Here is a 20735-nt window from a genome sequence, read left to right as displayed (position 1 = left end):
ATTTTCTACATGTAAAGGTCAACATTGGGTTTTATTTTGACATCCATCTTGTCAGTGCAATACAATTATATATTTCAGGGAGATCTCTGGTTCTTGTCTTTACAGTATTTTACTGAGTGCCATTTATTTTGTTATATTATGTGATTTATTGCTAAGCCATGCCAGCTATCATATACTTCATTCCTCAGTTATGTGTGACTGAATTTCAAGTAAAATTTTCAGTCAGTTCACATTGTCTTGAAAAGTAAATATCACAGAAAAAATATCAAGTTTTATAAGAAGATATATCATACTTCTATTTATCTATACAAAGGAGTCTGACTACACAAAGAGCTGGCAGGCACAGAGAGGTGTAGGCAGCTGCTAAGACATGGGTGAAAAACAAATAAATTTGGAGCTTTTTATATTGAATTATATAATTAGTTGGATTATCATTTCTCGTGTAAGTGTAAGGGTAAGGTTTTTTTTGTTTGTTTTTGTTTTTTGTTTTAAATTTCCCTTAGCTGTCTGTGTTCCTCATACACTATCATACATTATGATTTCATCAGAATATAGTCTTTACTTGTAAGTGTTCTTTGCAATGGATGATTGGTCTAGCTTGTGGCCTCTGGCTTCTTCTACCCAGTGGATACTGGGCCCTCACTGGGACTCCCCCAAGATATCCTGTTGTCCTCCTGGGTTTTGGAGATCCTACAGCTTTGGATCTACAGGTTAGGCCCCTTCAGTTCACAGATGAGGTGGATGCTGGGGTGAGCTAACTCATAGCCCAGGTCCTGGGCGTGGGTGGTAGCTGAGGTGGCCAGCTGGTCAGCTTTCCCTCATCATCACCACCAATGCGAGCTCTCCAACACTGTCCCACTTAGCTCACCCAGTGCAGCAAGGAGCAGGGACAGTTCTGCCCTCACTCCCTCTCCCACATGCTCACCATCTGAGCCTTGCTCTCCTTGTTTTGCCCAGGCAAGGTATATGGCCCACTCTCTCAACTGCTGCAGTTAGGGAGGGACAGAGTAGGCTCTTCTTTCCTCATGCCCCCAAGCCCAGCTCTCCCACCTGTAGCATTTCGCAAGGGGAGGGCATATTTCCCCCACTCATGCCGCTACCACAGGGTATATGAGGAAGGGGCCAGGTGCTGCTCTCCCAGTCTCACTTCCATAAGAGAGGATCACCTGTGCCCCATCCCACGTGTCGCTCTCCCATGTGCTGCAGCTGGTGAGGACTTGCGTGAGCCCAGGGCTAGCTCTCCTGAGGTGGCAAAGGACAAAGAGGTGGAGGACATCTTTCCCTCACCAATGCCACCACATGGCTGAGGAAAGCTATCAGTAGTTTGTCCGTGTCCCAGTGGATGACCCCACACCCACATGCACATGGCAGCACTTATTGGACTCAGCAGGGGGGAAAAAAGAAGACATAAGCTGAGAGTAAGATGTTTGGAGGCCCCAGCTGAAAGTGGATAGGGAGAGTAGGTGAGTGGATATGACCAAGACACATTGCATACATTTAATTTTTTTTTAAAGAAAACAAAATAAATCCAGTCACATCATTCTTGTAATCAATCAAATTTTTCAGTAATCCAGAAAGTAACTGTATATGTCTTTGTGATCCAGTCTTGTGCAAGGGTTTACATTGCCCTTCAAAGCTTGCATTGAAACCACTTCATATTGTAAAACCTAGTGAAACATCACCTTGTTGTAGGGGCCCTCATTCCTGAAGAAATGTGAATATCCTGGGAGTGTGCGAGATAACTCAACAGAGAGCTGTTGATAGAAGGGTGAGTTTGGACATGATGTTCTTGTCATCACATATTTATCTACCTTTCTGCTATAAAATGATTCATCGGGAAGGTCCTTAAAAGATGATAGAGACATGCAATTACGTTTCACAGCCTCTAGGATCAGGACAAATGAGTTTTATTGATTGGAGATCACCATATATCAGGTACTTAGTTGCAACAGCACATAGACTATAACCTACTATCTAAGTTTACATTGTAATCTATCACCATGACCATATTCCCAATAAAATTCAACTCATATTATTTATTATAGAAGGAAAAAGTGTCATATTGTTTTTGATCTTTTTATTATGGTCCTTTTGGCTAAAGTCAAAATTATCTTTGTTCCATTTCCTTTAAGATTCTGTGAAGATATCAAAGCCATGCGATGGTGGTGGTGCATGTGTTTAATCCGAGCTCATGAGGCAGAGGCAGTCAGATCAATGAGTTTGAGGCCAGTCCAGTCTACAGAGAGAATTTCAAGACAGGTAGGACAATGCAGAGAAACCCTAATCAATAAACAAAACCAAAACTATTTGAAGATATTATTGAGTAGACATTGCCCTCTGAAAGCTTTCCTCCAACAGGAAACCCTCTTAAAGTTATGTGTTTTGAATGCTTTTTAGTATTGTGCGCCTTCTTACTTGTTGGCATTGGACACTTAGTTAATTGCTTTATGTCTATCTCTAAACATAAGTTTCCTGGGGATAGAAAAGTTTTTTTGTCCTCATCAATCACCCCAATATATAGGAAAGGAAGTGCTGAAAATATTAGAAACAAATATTTTAAAAGCATCATTACATGAAAGAATTCTAATTCTGCCTTACTCTCTGTATTTCATAGTGTTGAAAGATGTTATGCACACTACCAGAGGAGAAAAGGAATCATTAATCTTATTCCCCTATGTATCCGGCAAATTGCAGCAATTACCAGCCTGAGATACCCATTAGTACAATAGTGGCATGCATGTCATAGGTATAGCCAAAAATTTTCTAATGCTATTTAAGTCCTATTATGCAAACTGAAACCCACATCTGACAGTGTTTTGGGGGAAAAGAACCTGTGACTATAAATGTCATAAGTAGTAGAAAGAGAATTTACTATTATTACTGTGATAAATGGGCACAGTATTAAACTGAATCCTAATGAGAAAAAAAAGCATTATTAAGAAAAAATATTAGATTATACTGAGCTCTAGTCAATTGGCAATAGTTCCACCTCATTGACTTCTTGAAGTTGGGCAAGTTACAAATATCTATGAACCTTAGGCTCCCATTCTGAGAAGCTGAAATGACAATAATTGTCTGTAGTTTTACATGATACAAAAAGAGTCAATTATGTTATTTATATCAAATTCATATTTTGAAAATATGAAGCAACTGTAGTGTACTGTTTTACAATTTCACAGAGACTGAATGCAAAACTAACTAAAGAGAAAATATTAGGTTGTATATTTATTTATATTCAACTTAATTTTATAGGACAAAAGCACATGAGTATTTTTTTCTTCTTAATAAATTTTAAGTTTGCGATGACTTGAAGTACAATGTGAATAATTTGTTAAAACTAGAAAAGTACAGTTAAATATCTTTGTGCCTGGTGAATTTAATTGACACACATATGGCTGTCATCTGGACATGTCTGTGTGAGACTCATAGGCTCACACATAGGCAAAGGACTGTGTGGAGTCTTGTGAGACAAACTTTGACACTAGCGAACCATGACTTTATCTCCTTCACTGGATGTCCTCTGTATACGAATTAGTTGTATTTACCTTGTGTAAGTCATACAGGCTTTCTATAAGACTGTCATGTACTTAGCACCACAAAAATAATGGTGCTAAAATCTTCACTCTCCGGTAAGGAAGAAATAGTCACAGTTTAATAATTTATTGCTTCTGAATATATTTGTTTTAATTTGCTATTTTCATGTTAATCTCAGAAAGGCCTGACAGGATCACTATGTAAAGTACAACTTGAGGTGACAGTTTCTGTACAAAGATATTGTCACAGGTGGATCCACTACATCCTAAAGACATCAAAACATGCACCACTAAGGAGTGCATGGCTCTCTACCAATTAAGCTCCTCCTTTGTCTTCTTCCGTGACTCTACCACCATGCTACTTGAAAGAGGTTCAATATTTCTGCTTCCTCAGCTCCCACTCATGTTTTGAATTATTAATACCCATCTTCACATCCAGCTCTTGAGAAGCTCATCAGTGATCATCTAAGATCTGGTTGATAAATTGAAAAGCACAACTCATTCTATCTGACAACTTATCCACTGCTTCAGCTGAAGCTACTCTATTAAGCCTTCACTGTGGCTGTTTACTAATTCCAGATCTGAATTTTGCCTTGAAACATGCCCATCTGACACCTACAGCCCCACAAATGAAGACAGAAAATAGTTCATCCTTTCCCTGACTTTCCCCTTTTGTATTGTCTGTCTTTGTCAGTGGCATAATCTCCTGTTTATTCATTCAAATTGGATGTTCTAGGGTTAAAAAGAGTTTCAGCCTTTCTCTGTCTTATCAAATAGCAGGTTATTAGTTCAGATTTAGTTGTCCTGAGAATTTCGGTTCAGTGGCATGAATTCTCTCCTCTTACTGTCTGCATCCAGATTCTCATCATTTCTCTTTAGCACCTTGCAACAGGATCGCTGACATTAGTATCTTCCCACTCAGAGCTATCAGACTTACTTTTTTAAGAAGCAAAGTGACTTAAGTTGCAAAATTCAAAAACTTTCTTCCCACAAAAGTCACATTGTCTATTTTCCATGACATCTCCAACTTCTAACCTTATGCCCACCCATTTTTCTTAATCAGTTGGATTTTGTTGTGCTATCCCCATTCTTTTGTGCTATTCTGTTGAACTATTCTCTTCTTTTTTCACTTGGATTTCATTAACATTAAGCCTTCTATTTTAAAACAAACCTACTATCCAATTTGAGTATTTGCTCATAGGTGAAATGTTCCAGGATTCCAATAAAAATTTAACTGATCAATACCTCTTTCTCTAGTCTTTTATACCCTTATCCAGGATATACTGTATTTGGTCTGTTGAAGTGGATATGCCCCTAGGCATTCTTAAGGTAAATGTTTTATACAAGAATAGGAAATGTTGATACATATTGGCTTATCCACCTCCAAGCAATTTAAATTATCTAATTAATTAAAAAAAAATCTTCATTGGCTGCATAGCACATATCCAGCTGTGTTTGCCCTTAAGATGTGGCAATTTGTGATAGTCATACTTTGTACTATTACCAACTCAAAATTCTTCCTTATCCTTGTCTCGAGTATTTATGTATGTTCATTTTGTTCCAACTTATATTTCCTCTTTGTTTCATAGAATAATCTCATTTTTCTTTAAATTCTCACCCACAGAGTTCAGGGTTAGCTGATGAAACTGCCCCACATATCATATACAGATAGCATGACCTGGTGAACAGCAAATCTGTCCACTTCAAATCAGGTATTACTTTCTTGATGTTATTCTATCTTATTTTTAGAATTACTGTTTCTCATACAACTGACACAGAGTCATGCTAGAATCCATTCCTAACGGCTCACATGTATTATTTGTTTATTTCTAGGTGTTCAGAAAGTGGCAAATAAAATACGATATAGATATTCCATTGAGTGAAGCTTAATTTTTTTTAAATTTTCTTTTAGAAGTTCAATATAAGATATTCATGTAATTGCCAAATTCAAGTTTTCAAAATACAACTTCACTGTATCTTTTTTTTAACTAATTAATTTGAAGTATGAAAAAAAATTCATGTTGAAGATATAGTCATTCATCAGTGGTAAAATAGTTTAATATCATTATACAATACTCTGAAAAATCAATAATGACATTCCACAACAAGTGGCTGTGTGAGAAAGGGAAACAAAGAATAATGGCAATGTGAGTTTGTTGCTCAGTAGTAGAGCGCTTGCTGAGTACTCACAAGGTCCTAAATTCAATACACACTACAACAAAAAGGAAAACACTATGCAATTTTCATATTTGAATATATGTGTGATACACATGCTTTATAAGAATAAGATAGGACAGGCAGTGGTGGCACATGCCTTTAATACCAGCACTTGAGAGGCAGAGGCAGGTGGATCTCTGTGAGTTCAAGGCCAGCCTGGGCTACAGAGTGAGTTCCAGGAAAGGCTCCAAAGCTACAAAGAGAAACCCTGTATCAAAAAAGAAAGAAAGAAAGAAAGAAAGAAAGAAAGGAAGAAAGAAAGAAAGAAAGAAAGAAAGAAAGAAAGAAAGAAAGAAAGAAAGAAAGAAAGAAAGAAAGAGAAAAGAAAAGGAAGAAGAAAGAATAAGATATATAGTAACATATGTACAAATCTTGAAAAATTGAACCAGTTATTAATCAATTGCTAGTTGTTGACATGGATGCCAAGTGAGATTAAAAATCATGAGAGTATGCTTACGAATTATGTAATTATAGCACACTTGATGTATATTCATAATAGTTTACATTTCTAGTCTAGTATTCTGTTATTTACATACTTGCTAACAAAATTCACTGAAAAGCCAAGGTTAGGTCCCCAGAAGGAAGGACCTCTTCTAGTCTAACCACAGCTCTCAGCACACACATCAGTTCATTATTAGATTCTCCATTCTTTTCAACATTCTTCAGCTTTCATATTTCTCATCAGAAAAACATGCACCCACGAGAACAAATCTTTTGTTAATATAATCTAACAGATGGATTTCCTCAATTTCTATGCTATCTGAAATGAAACTTAAAAACAAAACGTTTGCTAAAGATGTAGGAAGATTAAAGAAATAAAATATCTTAATCGGGGACCGTTGATCTCCAGGAAATAGTTTCCCTGAAGCAAGCATAGTCAGAGGGGAAGGAGTGCATTTGTTAGTTGTATTTGAAGTCATGTTCTAAAACTGAACACTGGCCAGCACAGTTGTGAAATTTCAGGCTACATTCTGTGACATTTCATTCACTACTTTATCATCAGAGGTGTGCAGGTTGCCTCCTCCTTATTAGCCTTCCTGTTCATATATGTATGTATTATCATAAATCCAGCCAAAGCAGCTCCTCTGACTCAAGTCGGTTCACTGCATAAACTTGTGTTTGGCATAACCAGTTCTCATGTGTCTAAACTGAAGGTTAAGATAAGACAGATGTAGACTAGCCTCATTTTTATGATGAGCAACTTCATAAATGTGTTCAGTAGGCCTGGGGTACACTAGTGGGGGCCTACAGTTCTCTTGCAAGCAGTCCTTAGAAGAGAGAAAGGCCTCTGCAGTATGCTGAGAGGCTTCATGGAAATAACAACTTCTACTTAATGTTTAAAAGTAAAATTTTTGGCTTGATTGTGTCTTATTAGCATACCCCGATAAGACAATATCATTGAGAGTATCTTATTTCCTAGAAAGACTTTAGTAAATTCTTATTTACTTGACACTTGATTTAAATGTTCAAATATAGTGTGTGTGTGTGTGTGTGTGTGTGTGTGTGTGTGTGTGTGTGTGTTTATGAAATCTCAAAGTGTTTAGTCCATGCCTGAGTGGATGACCATTATAGAATTTATTGAAGTTACAAATCTGGAAATCGTTCAAGAAATACAAAATTTAGGACTACATTTATTTGCTTATGCTAATTTCCTTACAGATTAACATGAGATCTGTACTGTGCACAAAGAACTAATCACAGTCACAGCTTCTACAATAATTTAAAAATATTTTACTGATTAATTGTCATTATTTACAGGATAAAATAAAATGGAAACCACGCAGCCATTTGTTATTGCTTTAAATAAATATGAATAAAACAGCTTTAAGTGTCCTGGATATCATCAAGACATGATATAATCAAAACAAGAAACTCTAAGAACAGATCATCACAAGTGTGTGACAATTAGCAATGTCTAGGTTATAATTCTATTTGGAAGAAAAGTACTCCCTTGATATTGGTACAACACCCAGATCCCAAGTCAAAAGGTGTTAATATATGAACGTTTTTAGGGGTAATGACCAATGTGCTATAAATGTTACTATAAAATATCACCCACTACCAAAAGACACTGCTGTATAAAAAATATAAGATTTCTGTTGGGATGATGGTAAGGATTGGTTGTCAAATCCTAACCATGCTATGCACACAACATTTGATGTTTTTGCATCTTTTAAAATAAATATTCAGTGTGTTGAAATGCTGTACATTTGTTCTCACAGAGAATAGCATTGTATTAGGTGCTGATGTTTCTAATAAATACTTATATTCTGTCAGCTATACTTCTCAAGATGCTATACTTGTGGGTAAAAAAGCCAATCCATCAAGAAGATAGTTGGTATCTATAATGAATACCTGGAATCAGCAACAGTTGCTGTCTACTAAAAGAACAACTCAACATAATTTCATACTTTCAGGCAGTTCTACTGCTCGTAATAGCAGTAATTTACATGCCAACAGGCATGACTGTGTTATTTTACTACCAATTACACTCTTACATACATTTCCAAGTTCCTGCCTGCATCTGAAAATACAATTAATGTGGAACCTTAATGAACACAAGCATGTTCACCATAAGAAATGATGCCAATAAATGCTGGATATCTAAAACAAGAAATTAGTAGTAAATTCACTATGAATAAAACTACAGTGGACTGGGGATATAATAATACTTCCCTTTTTGATATCTAGTGTTATTAATATTAGAATTTATGTTGAAATTAATACAATGAAACACTCTTCCATATGACACATATTCTAGTTCTTAAGATATGGAAAATGCGGATCTCTGTGAGTTCGAGGCCAGCCTGGGCTACCAAGTGAGTTCCAGGAAAGGCGCAAAGCTACACAAGAGAAACCCTGTCTTGAAAACCAAAAAAAAAAAAAAAAAAAAAAAAGATATGGAAAATGATATATTCACATTTTCTAAGATTTTGAGGAAAAACATTTATTTAATGAGCATTCAAATTTTTAGATTTGAATAACTCATAGATGGGTCTTTCTGCTTTCTCCTATGTGATTTTCCCACCAGCAACTAAAGAAATGATACACAGACATCAACTAAAAAATATTGAATATTATAATCTTTTGGATGGAAACATAACATAATAAGGTGGGTGTCTCAAATTGTGTTCATTTACTTAAAAAATTTCTTCAGTGACTAGTCAACAAAATTACAATAGCAACTTTTAAAAGTTTTTCATCTCCATGTTTCATGGTATAGATACATAATCACGCTGTTTTGCTCACATATTGTGCATTTATGTGGATATGTATGTACATGTATATTTGTATGTATGTGTGATATTCACTTGCATATATCACATTTCTAGAGATGATTATTTGTTATAGTATCTTCTGGTTATGCCAGGAGATACCTTTACATGGAGAAAATAGAGTGGCCAAATGAAGCACATGTTAATGTGATTCATATAATTAGCCAAGGTCAATTCTTTAGTCTGACATTAAGGAATGGAATGACAGTAAAAACTGTCTAAAATTGTTACAGGTGAGACAGCTCTGCATCAGAGTGCTGCAATTCTGTAATCTGAGTACGTATATGATAGAAATAAGGGCATCAACAGTTCAAGGTCAGCCTCAGAGATACTGAAAGCTCTAACCCAACTGCACTTCAGGAGACTCTTTTTTTGTAGTATTTTTTTCCAACTGAAATTTAATAGTAAATCAACTCTGAATTTTCTTTCAAGATCCAAAGTGATCTTGAATGTAAAAATGTCACCACATATGCATACTACCTAAAAATCTTATGGGTCATACTAATATATAAAAACTAAAAGAAGGAAATCCAGAGGAAGTATTAAAACCTGTATGAAAATTAATACTCCGATCTACATTGCTCAGTAAAGTGAAAAACAAATGCTTAGATCAATGATTCGTGCAGTTAATTGAGCTCATTTATAACAAAGTTCGGTTGTCCACTTCTAAAAATTAAGATAATGTCTTTTAAAGCACTGGCCTCAGTATCAAAAGACAAAAATTTAAATTATGTTGTTTCCTAACTTTTTCAATCCTTCCCAACTCTATACACACATATACACATGCATAGTACAATGACTAGAATGAAGATATAACACGGTTTAAGTTCAGTATTTTTTAATAATGATCATAAAGAGAATTAATATGTTGATGACATGGTCCACATGACTATAATTGAAATTTAAAGACTATATTTGTGTTTCTAAATATGACAAAATGAAAGTAAGACAATGTTATGATACAATGTATATGAATGTCCTAAGTGCTAACCACTCAATAACCAGGATTGTAAAATGTGTATATTTTCAGTGTTATGTGTAGCAGTCAAAACCTCCTCAATAATTGTTCAGTCATTTTAAATAATGCAATCTGGTACACTCTGTGTATAGTCATACATCCATAGAATGTGTAAATGACTTTCTCAGAAACGTGAGCTGGGGAGCAGAGAGTGAGCACACCAAATCCTGGTATTTAGAGATATTATTAAGTTTGAAAGCTGTTAACTCTCATAGTTTCACAATAACATGATAAATAAGAGACTGGAGTGGGGAGATGAAATATGTCAAGGGCATCTAAAAGTTTCTGAATTTCCATGAGGATAATCATGGATAAGATTTACTGACACAAAAAATGTAAATGGAAATTTAGGGGGGTAAACCCTGAGATGGAAAAATCAACAGAAAGTTAATTATTTTCATATTAATTGTGTATATTAATATCAGGTTGATATATTAATATATTAAATATACCAATTAATGGAATATAATAAAACAAATTTAAATAAAATATGTTATGTGTATTGTATATCATATATGTGATAATATAGAATATATAAAATGTATTAATACATGATATTTTAATATATAAATATGTGTTATATGTATATGTAATATATATTGATTATATCATTATATTACATAGATTATATAACAGGGAAATATTAATATATATATTATTGGATAAATATATCTGGAACTCAAAGAAGACATGTAAGATGATGAACCAAACATACGTCATCAATTTGGATGTGGAATAGCAAATGATAGCTTGGAATGAGACCCTACCAGGAGAGAGAGGGGAAGTTTTTCAGTGGGATTCTGCCTCAGACCAGGATATTTTCTGATGTGATATGTGTCCTTCAAATTGCAGAATGTTTAATGGTTTTCCTCTCCTGTACCTAGAACATTAGAGTAACAGCTGTATCTATGAGAGTGAACACATCTCAAAGGATTGTTAAATGTTTCCTGGGGCAAATTTTCCAATACTTAAGAACCATGCAGACAGACAGAAGAGACAGTGAGTTTCTTTTTAAATTTCTATAAAGCTATGATTATTATCTCCTCTAAATTTTAGTGTGATTGTCAATGTAGACATGTTTCTATAAATACTACTTCAATACTAAATTATTTTTATTAATAAATTTATTTTACAGAGCCTACTACCTAGTATTAAAATATAAATTAAATTTTTTTTATCAGTGAACCTTAATTTAGTATAACTTTAAATAACTTAATCTGTCACATTCATTTTATGGAAACAAAGTAATGAAATATCATATTTCATTATCAGTACCTTAACTCTGTTCAAAATGCAAATGAATGGATGGTGTGCTTAATTGCTATTCCACAGAATAATTGGTATGTTCTTGAAATTTCTTCACTTCACATACAATTCATCAATCACTCATCCGTAGTTTCATATTTTGCTTTGGTTTAAATGCTTTGATCAATGATCAGACATGGAAATCTCTTTAGATATCCACAACTCACCTACCATAATTAAATTCCTGATATATTTCTAAGGTTTTATAATTTTGGACAGATTTATAAATGTGACCATTTCAAATGAGCAATTCCAAATTGATTTATGTAATATAAAGTCCTTGTTATAATGCTATCTAGATAAGTGCTCAGTAATCCATGCTAAAACTAATCTTGAAAAAACTACTAGTGTATTATGTGATATATAAAACAAGTGGATAAATAAGCTGATTGGAAATACTAAACCTTCTTTTAACAAAAATAGACTAGTATAGTAAAATAAATGATTTAATGGTTTTCCTTATTAATTTTGATCTTGCTTATGACATATTATTAGTGATTCTCCCTAACCACTGAATAAATATCTTTAATGTTTACAAAATCAACTTGTATTTTTCATTTTATTTCTTAAGTGACCTTTCATATAGTATTTTTTCTGTATCAATTAGTCTGCCAAATTTAGTGTTTTCAATGATCTATTTTTTAAATAACTACTTATTTAATTAATTACTTATTTTTAAATAATCATTTTAAAACAATTTGCTGTGTTACCTGTGTATCATTTTATAATAACTTATAACCAAATAACTTTCTTTAAATGCATATATGCTTCATGAAAGCCACAGTTCAGGACATGGCTTAGTATGGTATGTTTGTGTTTTAGGTTGTAATCTCTCACAAATTATCTGCCGGACTTAATCATTTCAAGATTCAGTAAGCCCAGTTTCACTTCTGGTTAGTGGAAGTTGAAAATAAGAACAAGAGAGAGACAGAAAGGAGAGTGACCACAAAATCATGCAAGTGGGGGTGGGGAGTGGATAGGAGGAGTCTCAGGTGAGCAGCACATGGCTAAGTGTGAAACAGGAACAATACTCCAAATGTGATTTCAATCAGCTCACTAACCCTCTGCTTTAATTTCTTCCCCTGCCTAATCATGATTTTACCCAATTTCATGCAAATTTCTTAAAGGAGTGCCTGACACAGTATATGCTTAAATATCTTCATCAGTACGGCGTGGTGATTATGTATTATTATTTAAGGGACTAGACTTTATATTTCAAAATTCCAGACAGCTTTATGTTATGGTTTGCTTCCCTCCGGTCACTAGCCAAATCTGAACTCCAAACTCATAGCTGGTCTAAGTGTAACCAAGGGTTTCATTTACTTCTGCACCACTAAAAATTTACTCAACATCATCTCTTTGGAATCTCTTCATTTTCTATAAAGCTGAGATGTAGAATTAAAAGCTCTGCTACTCTTTCAGTTTGGGAATCATAATTCATCATTTTATCATGGAGTTTTTATTTTTTTTCCTTGGAAATGTACACAGGTATGTAGATATCCCACCATACTGTAGGGAATGGATGCATCTCAACCTTTAGTAGTATGTATCACAGTGACTTTCTCTTATTTTATAAAAATGACATATTTAGAATCTCTTTTGTTTGAAAACATTATGCCATGTTTCTCAAATTGGTTGTATTCAAATCATCATTTTACTTGAAAACAGCTATGATTCCCAACATGAGTCTTTTCTTAATATCACATTTATCCCTGTGATTAATTGCATAGCAACATGTTTTACTCACTAAACTATTAGATTTTGAGGACAGGCACTGTGATTGGCAATTTTTCTTCATTAGTTCCCTAAATTTCTCTTATTTTATTCAAGTGTCTTCTTGGTAAACATAGTTTGACTGTTAGGAAAACAACCTTAATCAAATGTATGAAATTTGATTTAAAAAATATGTAGTTACCACAAGGATCTACAAAGCATACATATTTAAATCAGACATTAAATTAAAATATGGTTCACTCTTTTGTTACTCACCATTGTCTTTAATATTTTCACTATTAAAAAAAAATAGAGCTAGTATTATATCTTCCTGGTTTTGGTTATCATTTCCAAACCAGTTTATATCAGCTTCTTAGCTTTACATGTCACCAGATTTCATATGAAATTACTGTTTCAGTCATACTTTTCATGTGTCCATTGCCTTCTTTAATACAAAACTTCTGCAGTTTGTTCCATGACCATACTACAGTGACTAGCAGTTTCTCTCCTAGCTCATTCTAACAATTCTTTAAACACACTAGGGTTTATCCTGCTGACATTACGTTCAGATTTTTACATACTTCATTTATCTTCCTCATAAGTTACCTTCATCCTTTATGTAGCTTAATGTATGTGGGGCAATATTTTCATCATTTATTTGCAAACACAATTGAGCCTTGTGTCCTTCCATCTGTCTCACCAACTTGAACATCAACCTGCTTGCAATAAAGGCCTATTCTGCATGTTTATGCAAAAAAAAAAAAAATATGCTCTTAAAGTTCTTTCTTTAAGGTCACAGAAAATGCTGACAAGCTTTATGAGAAATTAACAAGTACACGTTTCAAACACTCTCTTCACTCTACTCAGACTTCCCTCGATCTAAAGTCCTCTACTCATTTTAGCTTGTGCTGTGTGATAATGCTTTTGTAATAAAGTGATGATTTAATAAAATGCTGATTGGCCAGTAGCCAGGCAGGAACTATAGGTGGGATAAGCAGACAAGGAGAATTTTGGGAGAGGAAGGCTGAGTTAGGAGACACCAGCCCGCCATCCAGGGAGCAGCATGTAATGGCACACAGGTAAAGCCATGGAACACATGGTGAAATATAGATTAACAAAAATGGGCTGAGTTTAAGTGTAAGAGCTAGTCAGTAGTAAGCCTGAGCTAATGGCTAAGCAGTTTAAATTAATATAAGCCTCTGTGTGTTTACTTGGGTCTGAGTGTCTGCAGTTGGGGGTGGGACACAGGAAACCTTCCAGCTACAAACTTGCCATATTTGTTCACGATCTTTACCACTCCCCCTTACCACAAACCTGATTCTTACCTCTAAATGTTGGTCTCGTTGTTGAATTAGAAGACTGCATCCGAGAGATTAATTCTTTCTTCTTACTACAACCCAGTCTAGTAACCTGCTTGCAGCTCTAGTAGTATTAATCTAGTTGTTTCCTTTAAGCTTTGTTACCTGTCTTCATTCAATCTACCTAAAAATTTCTTCCCAAACCGTACCTTTTTAGCAGATATCACTACTTTCTCCTTGTTTACTACATCAGTTTTATCAGGATGAACTAAACCTGTTCATGTTTTTGTACTTTCAAGTAAAGACAGCAATATAACAATTCTGCTTCTACTTCACTGAATGAAGGCATCAGTCATTTATTGGCACATGTTGTCAGTCCACCTTCCTCTGTAACAGATAATTCATTTAAATATCTGCAAAACTACATGATTTGTTATCTTATTATTTTCTCTTCCTCAGACAAGTTTGAGGCTAAAATTCTGAATATGCATTTATCTGTATTCAAGTCCCAAGCTGTTTCCCACATATTCTGTCACCAAATCTAGCCAATCTCTAGAAAATATTATGTAACTTATCATTTCTTTCCCTGTGGATTTTGAGAAAATTTTCTAGCCAACTTATTATGTGTAAAACTTAAGTGATTATTTTTTCTGAGACTGTGTTTATTTCTTAATGACTTGTGATCTTGAAATGGAAAACAGGAAAATGTCGTAATAGCTAATGATTGCTTTAACATAAAATAGAAACTCTCGAAGCCTCTCCCTTGGGCTCCATATTCCTGACCCACACCTCTGGCTTCTTTATCAGAGGCCATGCTGGTACTAGGCACCCCAGATAAGACATTGCCACTGCCTATTAACACCCCTTGAGGTCCACCCAACAAACCCAGACTATACCCACTCCCCTGGGCTCCATATTCAGGCAAATACCTTCAATAGATTTGTGCTTTACTGGAACCCAGACCAGATCTGGAGACCCAAAGTAAGACACAACCCACCACCTGCTAATACCCCTTAAAGTCCATCCAACATCTCCATAGAGTATCCCTTCACATAGCAGGCTTTCTTGAACTGCCAGCCTCCACATCAAGACATGAAGACTTTTTTTTTTTTTTTTTTTTTTTTTTTACTTAACTTAAATTAACCTATTTCTATTAGTCTGGGTGCTTCCCCAAGGGTCATTTACCTCAACTATGTACTGTCCATCCTACTTTTCTGCTTCCTCTATGTCTGGCTGCCTGTCCCCCAGATGACTGGCCTCTGGTTGGCTGGCACCTGGTGGCTGGCCCCTGGCTGGCTCCCCTTTTCTCTCTCCTTGCCAGCCTTGCCTATCCCTCCTTTGCTTAGATATTGGCCATTCAACTTTTTATTAGACAAATCAGGTGCCTTTGGCAGGCAAGACAAAACAGCAGCACATCTTTACATAGTTAACCAAATGCAGCAAAAACAAAAGCAACACATCTTTACATAGTTAAACAAATATTCTAGGACACCATTGCTGATGAGAGTGCAAACTTGTACATCCACTTTAGAAATCAATGTGGCTGTTTCTCAGAAAATTGAGAATCAATCTACCTCAAGACCCAGCTACACCACTCCTGGGTGCTGTAGCCAAGGACTCAGTTATGTTCATAGCAGCTTTATTCAAAATAGCCAGAAATTGGAAGCAACCTTGATGTTCCTCAACATAGGAATAGATAAATAAAATGTTGTACATTTACATTATGAAGTATTATTCATATGTTAACAACAGTTACATCATGAAATTTGCCAGCAAATGGATGGAACTAGAAAAGATCATCCTGAGTGAGGTAACCCAGACCTAGAAAGACAAACATGGTTATGCACTCACTTATAGATGGATATTAACCTTAAAATAAAGGATAATCATGCTATAATACATATACCCAAAGAATCTAAGTAACAAGGAAGGCTCAAGAGGGGATATATGGATCTCACTCTGAAGGTGAAATAGAATAGACATCACAAGTGGATGTGGGGAAGTGGTCAGGATGTGTGGTGGGCATAAGTACAGGAGGGATCAGGTGGGGGGAAGAAGGAAGGAGAGATGTACTGGGAGAGATAACTGGAATCTGGGGCCATCTCTGGAATGATCTAGAAACCTTGTTCAATCAAACTCCCAGGAATCTATGAAAGTTACCCTAGTTAAGACTACTAGCGATAGAAATTAAGGAGCCTCAATCAGCCATCTCTTGTTACCAGGCAAGAATTTTGTTGGAGGGATTTGGACTCCAACACAGACACATAACCTTTGACCCACAATTTGCTCTGCCTACAAGCTATTCTGGGACAAAGATGGCCCAGAAATTATGGGAGTGGCCAATCAATGACTGATCCAGCTTGAGACCCATACTATGAAAGGGAGCCCATTCTTGACAATGCTTGGAAAGCCTGTACCTAGAGGCTGGACAGCCCAGAGATCCAGGATAGAACACAACATAATTGGCAAAACAAAGTCAATGAAATAATTCCTACTGATATTCTGCTATATTTGAGAGGCTTTACCCAGCTACTGATGGAAACAGATGTAGGGACCCACAGCCAAACAATAGGTGTACCTCAAGAAATCCTATGGAAGTTGAGAGGATAATGGGAGCCAGAGGGGCTAAGGACACTACAGGAAAGCACACAGAATCAATTGACCTGGGCTCATGTGGGCTCACACAGAAGGAGCTGCAGAACAGAGAAACTGCATGGGGCTGACCTGGGCCCTCTACAAATGAATTGCAGTTGTGTATTGGACTTCTTGTGAGACTCCTGGCAGAGGCAGCATGGGTGCTGTCTTTGACTCAGTTGCCTGCTCTTGGGACCCTTTCCTCCTGCTGGAATGCCCCATCCAGCCTTATTAAGAGAGGAGGACCCTAGTCTTGCTGCAACTTGGTATCACATGGCTGGCTGATATACATGGAAAATTTGCATTTCCCTAAAGGGAAGTGAGAGGGAGTTGGTGGGAGGGAAGTGCAGAAGAGTCTGAGAGGAGAGGAGGGAGGGAAAGAAAACTTTCATCAAGCTTGGATAAAAATTAATTAACTGATTAATTAATAAAAAAGAGGATGAAGGAAACAAAAACATAGAATCACACCTAAAAACAGAAAATCCTTATCAAAATTATTTTCTAATGGCAACAATACTCTTCCATTTTTCAGTACACATTACTAAAATAGAAAGTATCATTACAGGGATTCTATTTATTGTTTCATCCTGATCCACACTTCTCCAACCAGCCCAGGCCATAGAGCTGACTTGTCACAACTTCTGAGGCCTTGGTAGTATTTTGCTAAACCACAGGTGAACACACTCTGCTGTTTAGTGGCAATATTCTTTCTCAATCCACTTGAGTCAGCTGGTAGTGCCATCTTTATTGAGATTGTTATTTTAGGTTGTATACTACCAGCTTCTCCAAGTTTTATTTATCCCTGTAATTAACAATAACACAGTGTCAGATGCTTTTCTATTAGCTAAGGACATGTAAGGGAACAAAGTATGCACACACATCAATAAATAAAATTAGACTGCATAAGAGTTTATTTGCTATGAAATAAAATTTAAGTAGTTGTCTGTCATGGGAATTAGCAATTTACAACAGGTAACGATAAAAAGTAAAAATTTAGAAGCATGTATTTGAGCTAAGACTTAAAAGAGAGAAGGTAGTGATGGCAATCAGAACTTGAGTTCTATGTAACTGTGAGAAGTGGTTTAGGCAGGTAGAGGAAGTATTGAAAATCCCACAAGATTAAGACATGTTTTATGGTTTAGGAATGGGATCCTAGCCAATGAGAGAGGAAGAAAGAGAAGGACCGATAGATGGTGCAATGAAAGAGTAGAATGAGGAGATGCTCTGTGGACTCCCATGTGATATCGAAGGTGCTTTGTTTTTATTCTATAAGACAAACCTCTGGAAAGATGACCACAAGGGGGAATATGTTCAAAGAAATGCTTTAACCATTTCCAACTGGCTAAGGAACATACTGCAAAGATAAAAGCAGAAAATTCGATTTCGGAACTGTTTGAAAAGATAGCATCCCTTGTCAATCACAGTGATTGTGTGAGCAGAAATATTCAGTCAGGATTAATATTTGAAGTACATATAACGTAATTTACTAATAATTAGATTTGGGCTGTCAAAAAGAAAGAATAATCAAAGAAAATACATTTTCTTTCTCTAAAGGAACTGGAAAAGCAAGGTTATGCTTAAAGAAATGGGGAAGTGTTGGTATGGATCAGTTCCCACATGAGAAAGAGACCAGTAAGTCAGTTGCTTATAGTTCTGTTGAATTTGAAGATATTTGACAGCCAAGTGGGGATCCGAGTAGGGCTTTTGATATTATGTATAGGGAGTTCAGAGGAAAAATTCTGATTGGTGTTATATTTGGAGCATCCTCACCACAGAGGTGATAATTAAAGGCTCAGAAGGCATGAAATTTCCAAGGAATGGATATTAAATAAAAAGTAAGAATTTTCTAGAGTTCCAAAATTAGGAAGTAGCATAAAAGATAATCAAAAAGAAAAATATATATACTGACAGTATGAGATATTCACAAAATGGCAATATAAATGAAGGAATATAGTTTCATAGAGATCAAGCGAAAATGTATTTTAACACGTTACCAGATATAGTTTAGGTTCTGAATCTCCATCATATTTAGAAATGTATACACCAGTGATAACACAAGCAGATTCGTGTTACCCATATAAGCAATGTTCTTGTTGGCAGTAGTAGAGAGGGAAAGTTGCAGGAGAAGAGTTTGAAGTAAAATAGGAACTCTGCAAGGAATGTGATGGAAGTGGGGTTATGGAAGTGAAAACTTTCTTTGGGAAGTAATTGAACTGTTTTAGTTGCTTGTGTTGCTGCTGACTAAAGCAACTTGAGGAGTGTGAGAATTCTAGGCTGGAAAGTAATCAGGCCATCGCTTAGAACAGCCAGTAATACTGTATTTACAATGCAGAAATTGAGAGCAATAAATTCTGATGCTTGCCTCACTTCCTACTTTCTATTCTCTCCAGGACTCCACTGATGAATTGGTGGTCCACATATTTGGTAGATTCCCCCCCCCCCATGTAGAATTTCCTTCAGAGACAGGACCAGAGGTTTCTCTCCTTGATAATTCCAAATCCTGTCAAGTTGATAATCAACCTTAACCATTATGGGATCCAAGAGCAAGTTCTTACTTCTGAAATATGATGGCATTGTTGATGCTTATTGTAGAGATCAAGTAGAGAAAATATATTTGATATTAAAGATGTTGAACTGACCATACAAAATAGAATTTAGTGCTCATATTGAGATATTTTCATTAGATGAAAGCAAAGCAACTTCATCTAATAAGGACAGACTATATGGAAAACTAACATGAGTGTCCTAGAACTAACTATAGACCAGGCTAGCCTCAAACAAGGAGCAATCATCCCCCCTCTCTACATTCTGAGTTCTGGGATTATAAGCATGACCCATCATCTGCCCTAATACATTAAATTTTCTTCATGGAGCAAAAAAAAAAAGTCTTCATCTGGGTGTAATGATTTGGGGTCTAGAGAAGGCAAGTTTAAGGAAAGAGATACCTACTAAATCAATTAGAGTAGGATTGAATAGTTAATACCATATGAAGTCAAAATGGTTGTCTGACAACATAACAAAGAAACATGCTGGTTTTCCTCCAGAAACATTTAGTTCTCTAGGCAAATATAAACATAAAATTGAATTTAGTCAATACTTTACGTTTGTTTGATTTTGCTTTGCTTCACACTGATAGCCAAGATTAAACAAAGGGTAGGGGAGAATTTTCATTACTTCAATATTCCTTCTTCTTAAGCTTTTTCCATTGCTCATTTTAAAGATTAAGTATCAATGTTATGTGAAGACTAGTCCTTAGTTATCTCCAATATCATAATAGGTAACGAATCCCTGTTAGATACTTTTCAACACTAATGTTTGGCACCCTGGTATTTGTCCTGAGTTTTCATGTCTTATATCCTTGTATCTAAGCTCCAAATTTTTATAATTGACTGTTTTAGTTTGATTTGTGTTGTTGTGATAGAGAACATGACCAAAGAAAATTGGCGAGAAAGAATTCATAGTCCATCACTGAGGAAAGGAAGGCAGGAAATTGGAAACAGAAACAGAAGCCAAGATCAAAGAGGAATACCACTTATTGTTTTGTTATCCATAGTTCACTCAGTTTGTGTTTTATACAGCCACATACCACTTTCCAGAGGTGGCACTACACTCAGTTGCCTTGGCTCTTCCACAATTATTAATCACAGTAAGTCAACAGACTTGCCTACAGGTCAAGCTGATGGAAGCAATTCCTCAATTAAATCTCAATTAAATCCTTTCTTTCAAGCTTGCTCTACTTTGT

The sequence above is a fragment of the Peromyscus maniculatus genome, chromosome 17 (genome assembly GCF_049852395.1).
Source record: "Peromyscus maniculatus bairdii isolate BWxNUB_F1_BW_parent chromosome 17, HU_Pman_BW_mat_3.1, whole genome shotgun sequence".
Lineage (NCBI taxonomy): Eukaryota > Metazoa > Chordata > Mammalia > Rodentia > Cricetidae > Peromyscus > Peromyscus maniculatus.
Note: the sequence above shows the minus strand (reverse complement) of the source record.